The sequence below is a fragment of the Cervus canadensis genome, chromosome 2 (genome assembly GCF_019320065.1).
Source record: "Cervus canadensis isolate Bull #8, Minnesota chromosome 2, ASM1932006v1, whole genome shotgun sequence".
Classification (NCBI taxonomy): Eukaryota; Metazoa; Chordata; class Mammalia; order Artiodactyla; family Cervidae; genus Cervus; species Cervus canadensis.
Genome location: NC_057387.1, coordinates 9,019,063 through 9,035,003, shown reverse-complemented (window position 1 = coordinate 9,035,003; position 15,941 = coordinate 9,019,063). Strand labels below are relative to the sequence as shown.

General features: G+C 44.6%; 1 long non-coding RNA gene across 1 annotated transcript; it reads right to left on the bottom strand.

The window, feature by feature from the left end:
- Positions 1 to 7,881: 7,881 nt before the first annotated feature.
- On the bottom strand, positions 7,882 to 12,434 carry LOC122426886. Its single transcript, XR_006265258.1, has 3 exons — positions 12,390 to 12,434; positions 11,195 to 11,304; positions 7,882 to 9,764 (listed from the first exon to the last, which is right to left on the bottom strand). It is a non-coding gene; the product is annotated as an uncharacterized LOC122426886 (long non-coding RNA).
- Positions 12,435 to 15,941: the final 3,507 nt, after the last annotated feature.

The following is a 15,941-nucleotide window of genomic DNA, read 5'->3' as shown; positions in this document are numbered from 1 at the left end:
TGCCTGTACCAAGACCCAGAGGAAAGGAGCAGTGACCCCACAGGAGACTGAACCAAAACTACCTCCTGTGGAGCGGGGGCTGGCAGGGAGGGGCTCACCACAGGGATGGGGGCACTGGCAGCGGCCGGCTGGGACGGTCCCCCTTGGTATAAACCCTCTTGGAGTTTGACTTTAACCCTGCCATAGAGCCCACAGACCCCGGAGCCGGGTCACTTCAGACCAGACAACTACCAGGGAAGGAGTGCAACCCCACCAATCAGCAGATAATTGAGTTAAAGCTTTACTGAATAAGGCCTGCCCACCAGAGCAAGACCCAGTTTGTCCCATCACCAGTCCCTCCCATCAGGAAGCTTACAGAAGCCTCTTAGCCTCATCCATCAGAAGGCAGACAAAAGAAGCAAGAAGCAGCACAGTCTCACATTGGCTAAAATAAAAACCGTATTACAGAAAGGTAATCATGATGAAAAAGCAGAAAGCTGTGTCCCAGATGAAGGGACAAGATAAACCCCCAGAAAAATAACTAAATGACGTGGAGATAGGCAACCTTCCAGAAAAAGAATTCAGAAAAATGATAGTAAAGATGATCCAGGATCTCAGAAAAACAATGGAGAAGATGTAAGAAATGTTTACCAAAGACCTCCAGGAACTAAAGAACAAACAAACAGCGATGAGCAATACACTAGAAGGAATCAATAACAGAATAACTAAGGCAGAAGAACAGATAAATGAGCTGGAGGACAGAATGGTGGAAATCACTGCTGCAGAACAGAATATAGAAAAAAGAATGAAAAAAAAAAATGAAGATAACCTAAGAGACCTCTGGGACAACATTAGACACACCAACAGTCACATTATAGGGGCCTCAGTAGGAGAAGAGAGAGTGAAAGAACCTGAGAAAACATTTGAAGAGACAATAGCTGAAAACTTCCCTAACATGGGAAAGGAAACAGTCAAACAAGTCCAGGAAGCGCAAAGAGTCCCAGACAGGATAAACCCAAGCAGGAACACACTGATACAGACAGTAATCAAACTGACAAAAATTAAAGGTAAAGATAAAATATTAAAGGCAACAAGAGAAAAATGACAAATAACATACAAGGGAACTCTCATCAGGCTATCAGCTGATGTCTCAACAGAAACTCTACAAACCAGAAAGGAATGGCATGGTATATTTAAAGTGATGAGAGGGAAGAACCTACAACCAAGAATACTCTACCCAGCAAGATTCTCATTTGGATTTGATGGAGAAGTCAAAAGCTTTCAAGGCAAACAAAAGTTAAGAGAATTCAGCAGCACCAAACCAGCTGTACATCAAATGCTAAAGAAACTTCTCTAGGCAGAAAACACTAGAGTAGGAAAAGATCTACAGAAAATAAACCCAAAACCATTAAGAAAACGGTAATAGGATCATACATATCAATCATTACCTTAAATGTAAATGGATTAAATGCAAGAATCAAAAGGCACAGACTGGTTGGGAGGATGAAAACTTGTGCATGTGTGCACTCACCACATCACTCTGCTTAACCCCCCAAATTGTATGTAATTATTTTATGTTGTTAAGTTAATCATTTTCCCATTATGGCTTGCAATTATAATTATCTTTTATTTTGTGTCTGACTATTGATTGTAAAAACTGATAAACATCTTTTACTATTGTGATTATGTAACTATTACTCAGCACAATTGTATCATGATTGGTCAACAACAAAAAAATAATAGAAATCTATATCACCAAAACTGTCATTTAACAGAAAAACCTGTAATCACTTTAAAATCCAGATGGATATCAAAAGTATCTTGAAATTTTTTGAAAAATACAAATGACCAGGTATTGCTTTTTTTTCCTCCAGAGCTCCAGATATATTTCTAATGAACAGTCATGTTTAAAAACAACTGGACTATATGATGATCTTTTACTTTTATCTAATTTATCTCACTTTTTCTATTTCATATTCAGTGCTCCCATTTCATTTAGCTTATATTTTCCACTTTCTCCCCCTCTTCTTTTTTTATATTACTTCTCAAGCCTTTATCAAATGTAGTATAAAGCCTCTGTATACATATATGTATAAATAATATGTATAATATATATATTTCAGAAAATAAGAATTTTTGCTTAACTAAAAAATGTATGACATTTTGATTCCAGTTGTTTGACTTAGCATGAATAGAAAGCTAGATTTCTAATTAAAAAATAGATATGCAACAAGCAACAAAGATTTACTGTATAGCACAGGGAACTATAGTCAGTATTTTATAATAACCTATAATGAAAAATAATATCAAAAATAACATGTATATGTATAACTGAATCACTTTGCTATGCACCTGAAACATTGTAAGTCAACTATACGTCAAGAAAATATATATATTAAGAAAAAGAATAAAGTAACATCACTACCTCTTTTGGGGAAGACAATAATGCCAGTCAAATGTTCTGAAATACTTCTCTGGCCCTTGTAAAATCCACTTCTGGGATATAAAGGGGAATGATTAGAGATGTGGTGATGCTGTGGGTACAAGGATGTTTATTACAGGTTATGTATATAGCTTCGGAACAGGGTGTCTACCTAGACCCTGGGGGAATAAACTGTAAGCGCTATTTCACTGCATTCCCGATTGTACCATAATTACTGTGGATTTATTAAATGTTGTCTTGAGTCTTGTCCTTCTTTCAACTGTGCAGCTAATTCTAAAGGGTGCTATAAATATGAGGTTGAGTACCTGGTGATGTGAAAGAGTAATGATATGCAGGCATGCTGTTCAAGTTTTTTGCTCAACGAATAAAGCTGACTACAAAATTCCTCGGGCACAGTATATCCCGGGTCTCCCTAACGTCTGCTCCCAGCCTCCACTCCCAGCTTCTTGGCTCCCTTGCGGCCCCACTTTCCTCCATGCTTCATTTCAACCGAAGCAACCAAACCCCAGGGTGTTGTTAATAGCATGCTTTTACTGGAGGGTTGAGTCATGGAGTACAATTACAGCACAAGGCAAGCAGGAAATCGCTCCACATTTAACATCAGACACTGTCTGCCCCAGGGAATCCCTCACGAGTGTTCCTTCACAGAGTCTACCTTTCTATGCTTTCTGTTCCTCCCCAGCTGCCCTCCTCACACTCCGCAGGCTCACCCCCACCCCTCACCCTAGTCTCTAACTGCTAGCTTAAGCTTTCCTCCTGTTAGGAGTAATTTATTTGTCTTGCCCTGGAAGGGAGTAGGGTTTAGAGGTGTCCACCACTCACACTTTATACAGACCATTAGGAATGCTTCTAAGTTAAAATAAATCTCCCTTGAATGAAATACCACTTGCAGCAACATGCATGGACCTAGAAAGTGTCATTCTGAGTGAAGAAGGGAGGCAGAGAAGGAGAAATATTGTGTGATCTCCCTTATACACGGAATCTAAGAAGAAATGATGTAAATGAACTTACCTGCAAAATATAGAAAGAGACTCACAGACTTAGAAAATGAATTTATAGTTGCCACAGGAAAGGGATAGTTAGGGAGTCTGGAAAGGTCATGTACACACGACTATATTCAAAATAGATAACCAACAAGGACCTATTGTATAGCACAGGGGACTCTGCTCAATATTATGTGCCAGCATGGATGGGAGGAGAGTTTGGGGGAGAATCGATACGTATGGCTGAGTCCCCACACCGCTCACCTGAAGCTACCACGTCATTGTTAATCGGCCATACCCTAATACAAAATTAAAACTTTTAAGTTTGGGAAAAAAGAAATCTTACTTGAGATGAATTCTATCATCCTTCTAAAGGCAGAAGCAGCTGCAGTCTGTGAATGTATATATATAAATACATGTCTCTTTTTCTAGACACATCCTATTTACATGTGCATATGGTTAGAAAGAAAGACCGAAAAAGTATACTCCAAAATGTTAACAATAGTTCATTCTGATTGTTGGAACTACAAGAGCATTTTCTTTCTTTTTATTTTTACGTTTCGGCTGCGCTGAGTCTTCCTTGCTGTTCGTGGGCTTTCTCTGGTTGTGGCGAGTGGAGGCGCTCCTCTCCAGCTGCAGTGAGCAAGCCCCTCGTGGTGGTGGCTTCTTTCATTGCTGAACACTAGCTCTAGGCCTTCAGTAGTTCATGCTGATGTATTTTTCTAAGTCAGAATTCTGCAATGTATGCATACATTCATTTTATATGTATGAACCTTGTGTTTTTAAATAATCATCTGAAGCAACAAAAATAATCTTTTGTTACAAAATTTTATTTTTCAAATGTAAATGCCTTCCACATTATCTTAACTTCCTTCAACCTCAATGCTCACCAGTACATTTAAGGGGAAAACAGGTTTATAGACAGCTATTGTTACAGTGTAAACTGTGTATCCCAAAGATGTGAACAGGAAAAGATGAAATAAAAAGCAACCATGAACTGATTTGCAACATTGATCCTTAGGTTCAAAATGTGGATGAAGACTGGGCTGGATTTACACCAACTATTTCCTGGATTTATACCATGGGTTGCCTCACAGCAGTGTTCAATCAGACTTGCAGGCATTTGGCCAGATTCATGGCCCATGAGTTTTCATCAGAGATAAAATTTGGTAAAATCTATCAATCTTGATCTTTAGCTTTATAAAAATACTTGTGTCAGCCATTTGTCTACATAAAGTACATAAGGAACAATGGACTGTTAGGCTGAATCAAATATGTAAATAATATCATATCTGAGGGAGGGCACAGTAAGGTGAATGCATATGTGCTAAGTCACTTCAGCCATCTCCAACTTTTTGCAACCATATGGACTGGAGTCCTCCAGGCTCCTGAGTCCATAGGATTCTTCAAGCAAGAATACTGGAGTGGGTTGCCATGCCCTCCTCCTGGGGATCTTCCCAACACAGGGATTGAACCCACATCTCTTAAGTCTTCTGCATTTGTAGGTGAGTTCTTTACCACTAACTCCACCTGGGAAGCTAAGTTCAATAGTATTCTCCAAATTCATATCAATCTGGAACCTCAAAGTGTGTCCTAAAAATGCGCAGATATAATTAACTCCTCCACTGGTTGTGAATTTAAAAGAGAGTAAGACAAAAAGTGTAGTTAATTAGTAGGAGAGATTACACTAAGGTCCATAGATGCAGGAGGTTCTCATTGGGGTGCTCTCATCATTAAAGAGGAGAGGGGATGTGAATATCATTGAGTTAGAGGAATGAGCACTTGGGCTTTGGCCTGGGTGCCATTTAGTCCCAAACAATATGATATTCCCTTAAAGAAGAGAGCAAGAGGGTACAACTGCACAGCCTTGGCAGCCCTGGCTGGCTGGATGAGAGGGGCTGAGGCCCCAGGGATCAGGATGGATGGGCAACTGAAGATTACCGACTCCCATCAGAGAAGAGAAAGTTCAAGAAGTCTGAAAGGTGTGTTGGTGATGAGAGAGCTGTGTGGATATTGGAGCAGTCTGAGCAGAAGGTCCCCAGCTTTAGGGTCCAGCTAGAACGTGATTAGTATGGTACATGTCTATTTGAAATACTGACCCAAGGGTGCAAGAATCTGACGCACCAACATCACCATCTGCCTTGCCTGTCTCTGCAGAAAAGACTGAATAACTCAGGGTCAGATGCTGTTTTTATATTTAATACATTCTGCATGGAAAGTATTCAGTTCATAAATGATGATAATGCAAAACCTTCTCATCTTCATTGCAGGCAGAGCCAGTAGCCACAGGACCAGGTGGACTGGGTGCCTGACAATGGCAGCACTCGGCCTGGGAGAGATTTACCCCAGGTTCCTAGATTCAGAGACGTTACCTGATTAAGATGGTTCCAACCAAATCTCAGTTAATTGCAATTGAATATGTGGATTATTCCCTTTATGGATCATGAATAGCTTTTTTTTTCTTTTCATTCTAAGCAGATTTGTCCCTATCATCCCAGCAGAAATTTGTGAAATGATGCCTGTGTTCAAGAAACCCAAAATGATTTAATTAGTAACTAAAGAAAAATATAATGCAAGAGGTTAGGGGGAAAAAATCTCCTGGGAAAAAAGCATCTATCTGCTAAAACGAAAAAATAGAGTGCAGTAGTTTAAAATGACAATACTATTACCCTGTTTTTATTACAGCTTTTGATAGAGTAACCCTACTTTCAGAGTGTGCTCCTATTACAATCTGGGTCTTTGAGTCTATGTGACAGAGATAGGCTGGGGCCTATACTGTATTCTCTCTTTCCTGGCTTTGAATGTGGATTCATTCCCTTTCTGTAAAGAAACAGTGCTATTACAGATACCCCCACCTTCCCAACGACCCTCCGGTCTTTCTGAGGAACCTCTCGATTTTACAGGGAGAGTGGCGTGGCTCCCTGTCAGGCATGCTGGCTGTAGACTGCTCTGGCTCTGGGACTCTCTGGGACTAGATATGGTGAGTGAGACCATATCCTTAGGTACAAATTTAGGAACTGCCCCAAACTCAGTAATCAAGAGCAATAACATTTTGATGCAATATTTTTAAAATCTTAAACCAGTGCCCCCCCCCTCCAATTCTTTGTGAACAAAATATCAAAATTTGAAGATAGGATCAATATTATCAATTTTTCCTTTGGTTTCCAGGTTCCAACACGGCTCTATTTGTTGTTCAGTTGCTCAGTTCTGTCTGACTCTTTGTGACCCCATGGACTGCCACACACCAGGTTGCCCTGTTCTTCACTGTCTCCTGGAGTTTTGGACTTGCCGGTCTCCATAATCTCAAGAGCCAATTCCTTGTAATAAATCTCTTTCCACATATATCTTTAAATGTCCATATTTATATTTTAATTCTAATAATTACAACATGTGTGGTTTTCTCCATACCTCCAAGCAATTAATTCTGACATGATCTACTCAGAGACAGGTCCCACAAGTCAAGTCCTGAGTTTCATAAGACTGCTCACCCACCCCGCCCACCCCAAGCAGACTTCAGAAAGCAATTGCAGGTCCAGATTGTCACGCATGCTTCTGACCAACCAGCTACAGATTGTGGTTTCCCACAGTTGAGCCTTCCTCAGGCTCAATTTGTTAGTGTGGCTTGCAGAACTCAGCTTCCTCACTACAGTTTATTGCAAAGCATCGAATGCGGAACAGCCAATGGAAGAGATGTGTAGGGCAAAGTATAAGAAAAGGGGCGCTGAGTGTCCATGCCCTCTCTGGGCACCCCTCTCCCCAAACCTCCACGTGTTCACCAAGCTGTAAGTCCTCAGAACCCAATACTTTGGGGGATTGTGGAGGCTTCACTACACGGGCATGGTTGAGTAAATCACTGGCCGCTGATTTTGAATTCAGTCCTCCTCCTTTCTTGCCTCCCTGGAGGTCAGTGAACAGGACTAGAAGGCAACCAGGCCCCATCCTTAGGTTACCTAGGAGTTTTGCTTCATTAACAAAAAGCACCTTTATGTCTCTTCCCACAGGAAATTCCAAGGATTTTAGGAGCTCTGTGCCAGGAACAAGAATGAAGACCAAATATCTATTCCTTATTATAAATCATAATATCAAGGGTCAGGGGGATAAATTAGGAGCTTGGGATTAACAGACACACATTACTATATATAAAATAGATAAACAACAGGGAATTAAATTCAATACCTTGTAATAACCTATGATAAAAAAGAATCTTTAACATATATATTATATATATGTGCATATATGACTGGATCACTTTGCTGTACACCAGAAACTAACACAATATTATAAGTCAACTATACTTCAGTTAAAAAAAGAAAATAAAAAACGCATATCACTCATCTCTATTATCTCTCTCTCCTCCGTCTGTCTAGCCACCCTACTGGTTCTGCTTCTCTAGTTAGTTGGAGAACCCCAACTAACACAGATACTTCCCAGGAGCTCTCGTAGGACAGTGCTCCTCTCCATCATGGTGTGATTCTTCAAGGAACACAACTCTCTGCTGGCTCAGATGGTAGAGAGTCTGCCTGCAATGTGGGAGACCCAGGTTCAAGCCCTGGGTCAGGCAAGATCCCCTGGAGGAGGGCATGGCCACCCATCCTAGTCTTCTTGCCTGGAGAACCCCATGGACAGAGGAGTCTTGCAGGCTACAGTCCATGGGGTCACACAGAGTCGGACATGACTGAGCAACTCACACTTGCAACACTAAGATCCCTGAGTGCACAGTCGGGGCTCATTTGCCCCTCACCCTAGCATCTCTAGGGCCTAACTCTGCTTCCGGCTGATCAAGTAGGCTTTGGTAAATATGTATTTGATATCTAATGAATAACTACAGAGCCTGCACTTATGCAGCTCACAGTCTAGTAGGAAAAGATGGCAAATAATGAGACAACTTTAGTGCTCTATGCCAGGGAGTTACTTGCCACCAGAGCTTGGAGGTGCAGCTCCTAACCCAAGCTAAGGGGAAGGAAAAGGTCACAAAAGTCTCTCTGAGGGATGTGACACCTGAGCTGTGCCTTCATGGAAAAATAAGGGTTAATCATGAGAATGAGAGAAGGGAAACGCGCTGGGCAGAGGAACGGTATGGGCAAAGACTTCAGGCCTGAAAGCACGATGGGAAATCGACAAGCCTGACACGAGACCTTCATGCTACTGTGCTTGTGTATCACCCACAGACGTCGGGGGGCGGGGGGCAGCTGTTGACGTAGGCACGACATGCTGACTTTGCGTTTTATTTTTTAAATACCTATTTATGTACTTGTCTGCACCAGGTTTTACTTGTGGCACATGAGTTCTTTAGTAGAGGCATGCAAACTCTAAGCTGCTATGGAATCTAGTTCCCTGACCAGGGATCGAACACCCTGGCCCCCTGCATTGGGAGCACGGGGTCTTAGCCAGTGGTCCACCAGGGAAGTCCCATCTTTGTGCTTTAATCAGGTGCGTGGAAGGCAGATTGCAGCCGGAGAGGGAACGGAGTCCTGGAGCCCAGTTAGAAGTCTCTAAGTCTTTGCCTCACGGTTTAGATGGTGTTAGCAGCAATGCTGAGGAAGACTGATATGAGCTAGGGGCAGAATAGATGGGACTTGGGAACCCAGGGGACATAGGGCAAAAGGAGAAGATGGCTCCAGTCTCTGGGCTGGGCAGCCCTTGGTACCACACCCTGACAGAGGAAATGCAGATGGTGCAAGTGTGAGGTCGTGGGTGGGGGTGGAGGAAGGACTTGAGGGGAGTTGGGAACAAGCTGTGTTTGAAATTTGAGTCACCTGGGAGGGAATTAACATTTGTTGAGCAGTTGCCATATCCCAGCTCCCTTATTGGGTGCTTTCTGTTGATTATCTCAGTTACCATTTATAACTGGCCATCTAAGAGTTGAGGGTGTGGTTTGGAAGCAAGGTCTCACTTTGATCTCCCAACCATACAGAGGTCACGTCTCCATTTCACAGGAGGAAACCGGGAAAGGTCAGGTTCCTTTCCCAAGGCCACACAGCTGAGAAGTAGCCGAGCCAGGACTAGAACAGAGTCTAGAGAGAGTCCCCCGGGAGAGAGCCCCACCTCAGGCTGCCCGCGCAGACAGATAAACCCCACATTGCCAGTTCTGCAGGAGAAATGGCCTGAGGTTCGCTCTGGGGAAAACACAGGACCATGTGGAGTGACTCCCAGTCTCTCCTGTCTGCCCCAAAGGGCGTCGTCTCCAAGACTGAGCCACACCTTCCCTGCTGCCCAGGACCTCTGCTCCAGCTCCGCCTTGCTGTCCTCTGACTTCCATCTTCACTCCCAAGCCTGGGTAAACGCCAACAGCAATATTCCTCGGAAGACACAGCACTCGGCACAGATGTGGGGCTTACAGGGACCACACAGGGCCGGAACTGGAAATCAGGAAAAAGGTCTCTGAGGAACAGCTGCAGTGATGGAACGGGGGATATTTGTCCTGGGGTTGAGGGGGACTGGGAATCGCCTCCTGGGCTTTTAGGGCTGTGGACAAGTTAGGAGTCCTTCGTCTTCACCCTCTGGGGGCGAAATGTAAACCAGCGGTGACTCTGACCCCCAGAGCCCCCAGCAGAGCCAGGATGGGGCGGGGCGGGGGGCGGAGCCCGAGAGCGTCCTCTGAGCCGGAAGCGGAAACGCGGGGAAGGCGCTCTACGGGACACACCCCTCATAGAAGCGAGGGGTCCGCCCGGAAACCCCAGGGGCCAAGGCAGGGGCGCAGGGATGGTGATCCGGCGTGTACTGGAGAAAACCGCACCTCTTTCACTGAAGGTAGGTGTTTGAAGGGGCCTTATGGGTTCCATTTCTTGTCCAATTCCTCCACTGTGCGGAGGAGAAAAGCAATTCCTTAGAGAACTGAATAGACTTCTCCAAGGCCACTCTGCTGAGAACACAGGCAGGATGAGGCCAAACCCTTCAGAGTTCAGGGTTCTATTCCTTGAGAAACTTGGATCCTGTGAGGGTAACAGGCCGGAAGGCCAGGGGCCTCCTAACAGAGGAAATAGGCTGCAAGTGTCAGACATTTTCTCTCTCTCTCTCAAGTGGCAGGAGGAAGCAAACTAGTGTTACATTTTTTCCCCTTCTTTATACAAATTTAAAAAGAGGTTTCTCTTAAAATTCTGTGTTGCCATAATGACACCTGGTTCCACCTAATCTTAACTTTTCTCAAACCTTGAGCTAACCAGTACAGCTTTCTTATGGAAATGTTTGTCTTAAGCTATGTTAATGTGCTCCGTATTTACCCCAGACTCTGTCTTGAAGTCTCACCTAAAGACTCAGAACCGACTTGACAAACCAGTATGTTATACATTGTCCTAATCTATGTTAATGAAACTATGTATTTGTATAGAAATCTGCCTTTCTTCAAGATTCATGTCAATCACTTTATGGCCAGGGATGACTCACCTGGTGCCAAGGTTATCTCAAAATGCATCTTGTGGGTGAGGGGCCTGGTGCCATTCTCTGAGTTTTGAGACATTTCCTTTCTTCAATTAGCAGACTGCTAGTAGCTATATAACATCCAGCTAAAGACTAGCTGGGGGGCACTCTTTGTGCCTGCTTCTGATGCCTATGTCAGAAGCTTTCTCTCGCTCCTTTATACTTTAATAAAACTTTATTGCACAAAATCTCTGAGCCGACAAGCCTCGTCTCTGGCCCTGGATTGAATTCTTCTCTAGAGGCCAAGAATCCCAGCATCTTTTGTGGTTCAGCAACTACCTTTCAATCCCTTCCATCCCTCAATCAACTGCTCTGGGCCCTGAGCTCTCAAGCCTGTTGTGTAAGACACCTACCCCCACCCACCACCACCTACCTCCCTGTGAGTCTGGAGTAGGAGAACCCGGACCCAGGGCTGACATTCACTACCATCCTCTGGGGCCTTCCTGGGGACCAGGAAAACAGACACCAAGGGGCCAGACCTTGCTGGGAAAAGGGAAACACGGGCAGTGAGTGGTGATTCAGGCGATTAAAGTTCTAAGCAAATCACATGCCACACAGAACTAAGGCCTAGGGCACGTGGGTGGCTGGCTGTTCGACCCCTCCCTGGTCACATGGCCCAGCCTCTGAGTCTGTGGCCTCCGTGACAAAGGTGTCCTTGCCCTTCCTGGGAGCTTGTACTCCTGATTCTGACCACCTTGGGGTCTGCTGTTCCCTTCTGCTCGTCCCCAAATCAGGCTGGCACCACACCTCCCGGGCCCCTGCCCCGCCCTTCCTCAGCGGCTTGGCCCATGGGCACCAGGCCTTGCACTGCAAACGGCTCCCTGACCACCGGTCCCACCAACCCTCTCACCTGCCCAACGCCACCCGGGAGGTCAGCTATTTGTATTTCACTGGGGGAGAAGGGGAAACTATTTGAGGATCCCTGGTGCTTCAGATGGTAAAGACTCTGCCTGCTAGGCAGGAGACCTGGGTTTGATCCCTGGGCCAGGAAGATCCCCTGGAGAAGGGAATGACAACCTACTCCAGTATTCTTGTCTGGAGAATTCCACGGACAGAGGAGCCTGGTGGGCTACTGACTGCAAAGAGTCAGACACGACTGAGCGACTAACACTTCGGGTCCCAGCGCTTGTGAACCAGACTAAAGACAATGGGCATCAGAAAAGCGAAACAAGGGTGAGTGTGTCCAGGAGGGTTCTGAGGTGACTGAGCGGTGACTTATCATTTCCTACTTGAAATCACCTTCTAACAGGCTCCCCTGCCTCCAGCTCCCATCTCCTCACCTCTCCCAGACTCAATCTTTGTGTAATTCAAATCTGGCTGTGTCTCTCCCTTGAGGAAATCTTGCAATAATTTCCCGCCTGTTAGCAGGGGAATCCTGGCTCTCGGGCACCAACCTGAAGCCCTCATCTCTCCATGAGAGATGGGGATTCTCAATCCCCACCTGGGACCCTAAGCCTGGCCTTACCCGGGGCTGGCGGGCCCCAGCACTCTGCGTTTTATGGCACAGGGCCTCACACGCCCTTCCTGCCTTCCCACCTGGCTGGCCCCTCTCACCCTTCGAGACTCACCTTCCCAGCGAGGCCGGCCCTGGTCTGTCCGGCACATGCCTCACAGCTCCCGCCAGCCCTCTGGGCAGACCTCTAGCCCAGCATTTGTCACTGTGTGCCAATGGTCTATTTGCTTTTCCCCCCTCCCTTTGAGCGTCTTAAAGGCAGGGACCATATATTATTCATCTGTGTACCCAGGCCTGGCTCCATAAAGGCTGAAAGATGAATCCATAAATGAACATAGAAATGAATGCGGTAGTAACACCTCCCCTTACGTCCCACCAGAGCCAGCCCAATGAAGGGATCAAGGAGAGGCCAGAGGGTGAGCGCCGCCTTGGTGACCCCTGTGGTCGAATAACCACCGCTTAATCCTGGGACCCTGACATGACAGATGGACGCTGTTTCCCACACACCATCAGGATCACAGTGTTTTCATCGGTTGGGAGGGGCTGCTGGAGCTGGCCCAGCGCCACCTGGTGGAAAGAATCTCCACTGCACTCCCCACCCAGGAACCCAGCAACCCTCCTCCACCCCACTCCCCCCAACAACTCCCAACCCCTCTTAGGGGAAAGCCCTTGAAGACCCCAGCTCTGGATTGGCGGCCCAGAGGGTACAGGGGCCACCCCCAGAAGGTCAGGCCATAGGGCGTAGGGTGTCAGACCACAGTGTCACTGTCTGGGGAGAGAAAGCTGAAAACGGCCTTCCTCTCTCGCCCACAGCAAAAGGTTCTCTACATTAACCATCAAGGCCTGCAATTCACCCGGGGGGTGATCTCCTGTATCCTGGAGGTCCAGGTAGACACATCCTCCTGGAAATCTCAGAACTGCTCCAACGGTTACTGCCCAGGGAGGGAAATGTTGATTCAAGCGACTGATTTTCCTGAAACACAATTCTCCTTGCCCCATGCCCCCCACCCCCAATCTGTATGAGAGGAAATCAAGGCATTAAATCTGTGGCTGAGAAGTTACAAAACCACTTATATTTATTTATTAAGTGACGTTTTAACTGCATTAACAGAATCATTAATTAAGCACATCATTTGTTTAAGTTTTACAAACTTGTTCTGAATTATTTTTGTAAGCCGAACAAATAAGATAAAAATTAAAATTTAAAATGAACTACCTGGCATGTTGAATTATTAGGTGAAGAGTTGTTTTGTATTTCATCAGCTTTATAAATTCACATGGTGACATATCAAGTTTCCCCAACTAGGGAGGGATACACCTGTAAAAGATTAGGACCAGCATGTCTTGTTTTACATAAATAATTGTATTGTGTTCTGAAATTGTGAAACTTAATCAGAAAACTACTTAGTCTCTTAAGTCCTTGTTCCCACATTTTTAAAATGAAAGCTTGGACTAGTCTGTAGTTTTCAAATGATTTTAGCTATGAAAACACTTTTATCAAGTGAAATAATCATAGCTAATAAGACAGATAATCCTTGTGGTTTCACATTGCATCCTCACAACACTGTGTGATCAGTGTCCTTACATAGAAGCTGAAGATACCGAGGCCAGAAGAGGTTAAGCGATATACTCAAGATCACAGAGCTAACCACAGAGCCAGAATTCAAACCCAGTTCTGTCAACTTCAGACCTCATGTTCTTTAATCATTTGAAGCCCTCTCTGTGAAGTAAGGAAGGGGACTCGCTGATTGAAAGGAAGGTGGGGGCTCTCCAGCGCCTCACTAACTCTACTTCTCATCCTAGGAGTTCAGTTTAGGAAATATATGTTTTTTTCCTTAAAAAAAAAAAAAAGAAGAAGAATTTCAGCGAAAAGTTTAGCCTTTATATCTGGTCGAATAATTTAATTTTTTTTTCATGATGATTAAAACCGATCTTAAAATTCTCATAGTTCTCTTTGGTCATCTGGTCTCAGTCTGCCTTCTTCAATAGACTCAGGGATTCCCAGGAGTCTGTAGATCCACAATTAAGAAATTCAAGTACTAACCTAAAGGGTGGAATGGGTGGGAGCTGGGAGAGAGGTTCAAGAGGAAGGGGACACATGTATACCTATGGCTGATTCATACTGATGTATGGCACAAACCAACACAATATGGTAAAGCAATTATCCTTCAAGTGAGAGTTGGGCCATAAAGAAGGCTGAGCACTGACAGTCAATGCTTTCCAACTGTGGTATTGGAGAAGACGCTTGAGAGCCCCTTGGACTGCAAGGAGATCAAACCAGTCCATCCTAAAGGAGATCAACCTTGAATATTCATTGGAAGGACTGATGCTGAAACTGAAGTTCCAATACTTTGGGCCACCTGCTGTGAAGAGCTGACTCATTGGAAAAGACCCTGATGCTGGGAAAGATTGAGGGCAGGGGGAGAAGGTGGCAGCCTAGGATGAGATGGTTAGATAACGTCACTGACTGAATGAACAAGAGTTTGAGCAAACTCCAGGAGGTAGAGAAGGATAGGGAAGCCTGGAGTGCTGCAGTCCATGGGGTCTCAAAGACACAACTTGGCGACTGAACAACAGCAAAGAAATTCAAGTATTGATAAAATTCAGTTCAGTTCAGTCGCTCAGTCGTGTCCAACTCTTTGCGACATAGAAGTTAAAATTCAAGGGGAACCCATATACACAATAATATGGAATATAGTGCCATCTACTGGTACATCATGGTATTGCACTCAACTTCCTCTTAACAGGACATAAAAGAAGCAAGGGGCTAAACACTACCCTGTTGCAGGTATATATTGAAATAGGAGAAATTCCTGCTATACTGAGAGCAAGGGAGAGATAGTAGAATTTCCCAGTAGTTAAAATCTCAAGTTATGGGCCTGGATTTGCCATCAATAGCTGTATAGACTTGGTTACGTCCCTTGGTGCCTTGGACAAGAACTCACCTTGGATCATGCAGGCTTTGCCGTTTTGCCCTCAAAGCATAAGGACACCTAAAGGGACCGTGCCAGAGAGGCAGAGCCTAAAGAGTGTGGCTCATCTCCTCCTCTGTAATGCAGGCTCTTGTTTTTTTATCTCTTCATATGCTAATTTTAGAAATAATATTCTATCCTCAAAAAGAATTTCACAGCTCTTTTCAAAAGTTTCTCAAAATTCTCTTTCTACTATAAAGACCTGGCCAACCTCTGTGAGCATTTACTGGGCCTACCACATTTTAAGGTCTTGTGTAATTCTTTCCGAGTACAACATAGGAGACCCAGCCCCCTTCTCCTGAAGAACTTACAATATGATTGAGGAATAAAACAAGCACATCATCTGCTCCTTCCTTAACTAAGCATTTTTGTCAAACCAATTGGGATATTTTTTTTCCATGTGATCATATTTCTGATTTTATAACACTAGTCAGTGAGAGAGAGAATTCTTTTTATAGTCAATCTTGCTGGAAGGCATCTTTGCTATAAAACCAGTGTTTCAGGAGTCTCTTGGGAAGAAACTGTGATGGAGTCGAGATCCACTGTCATCGCTATGTAACAGTGTTCCTTCTCATGGGAAGTGCCTCAGATTACGAGACTTTACAGGTATTATCTGCTGTAAGCAAAGTACATAAGGCTCTGAGGGTCCCAGCCCAGACAACAGGCTATATATCTGCAACAAAGGAAGACATAGA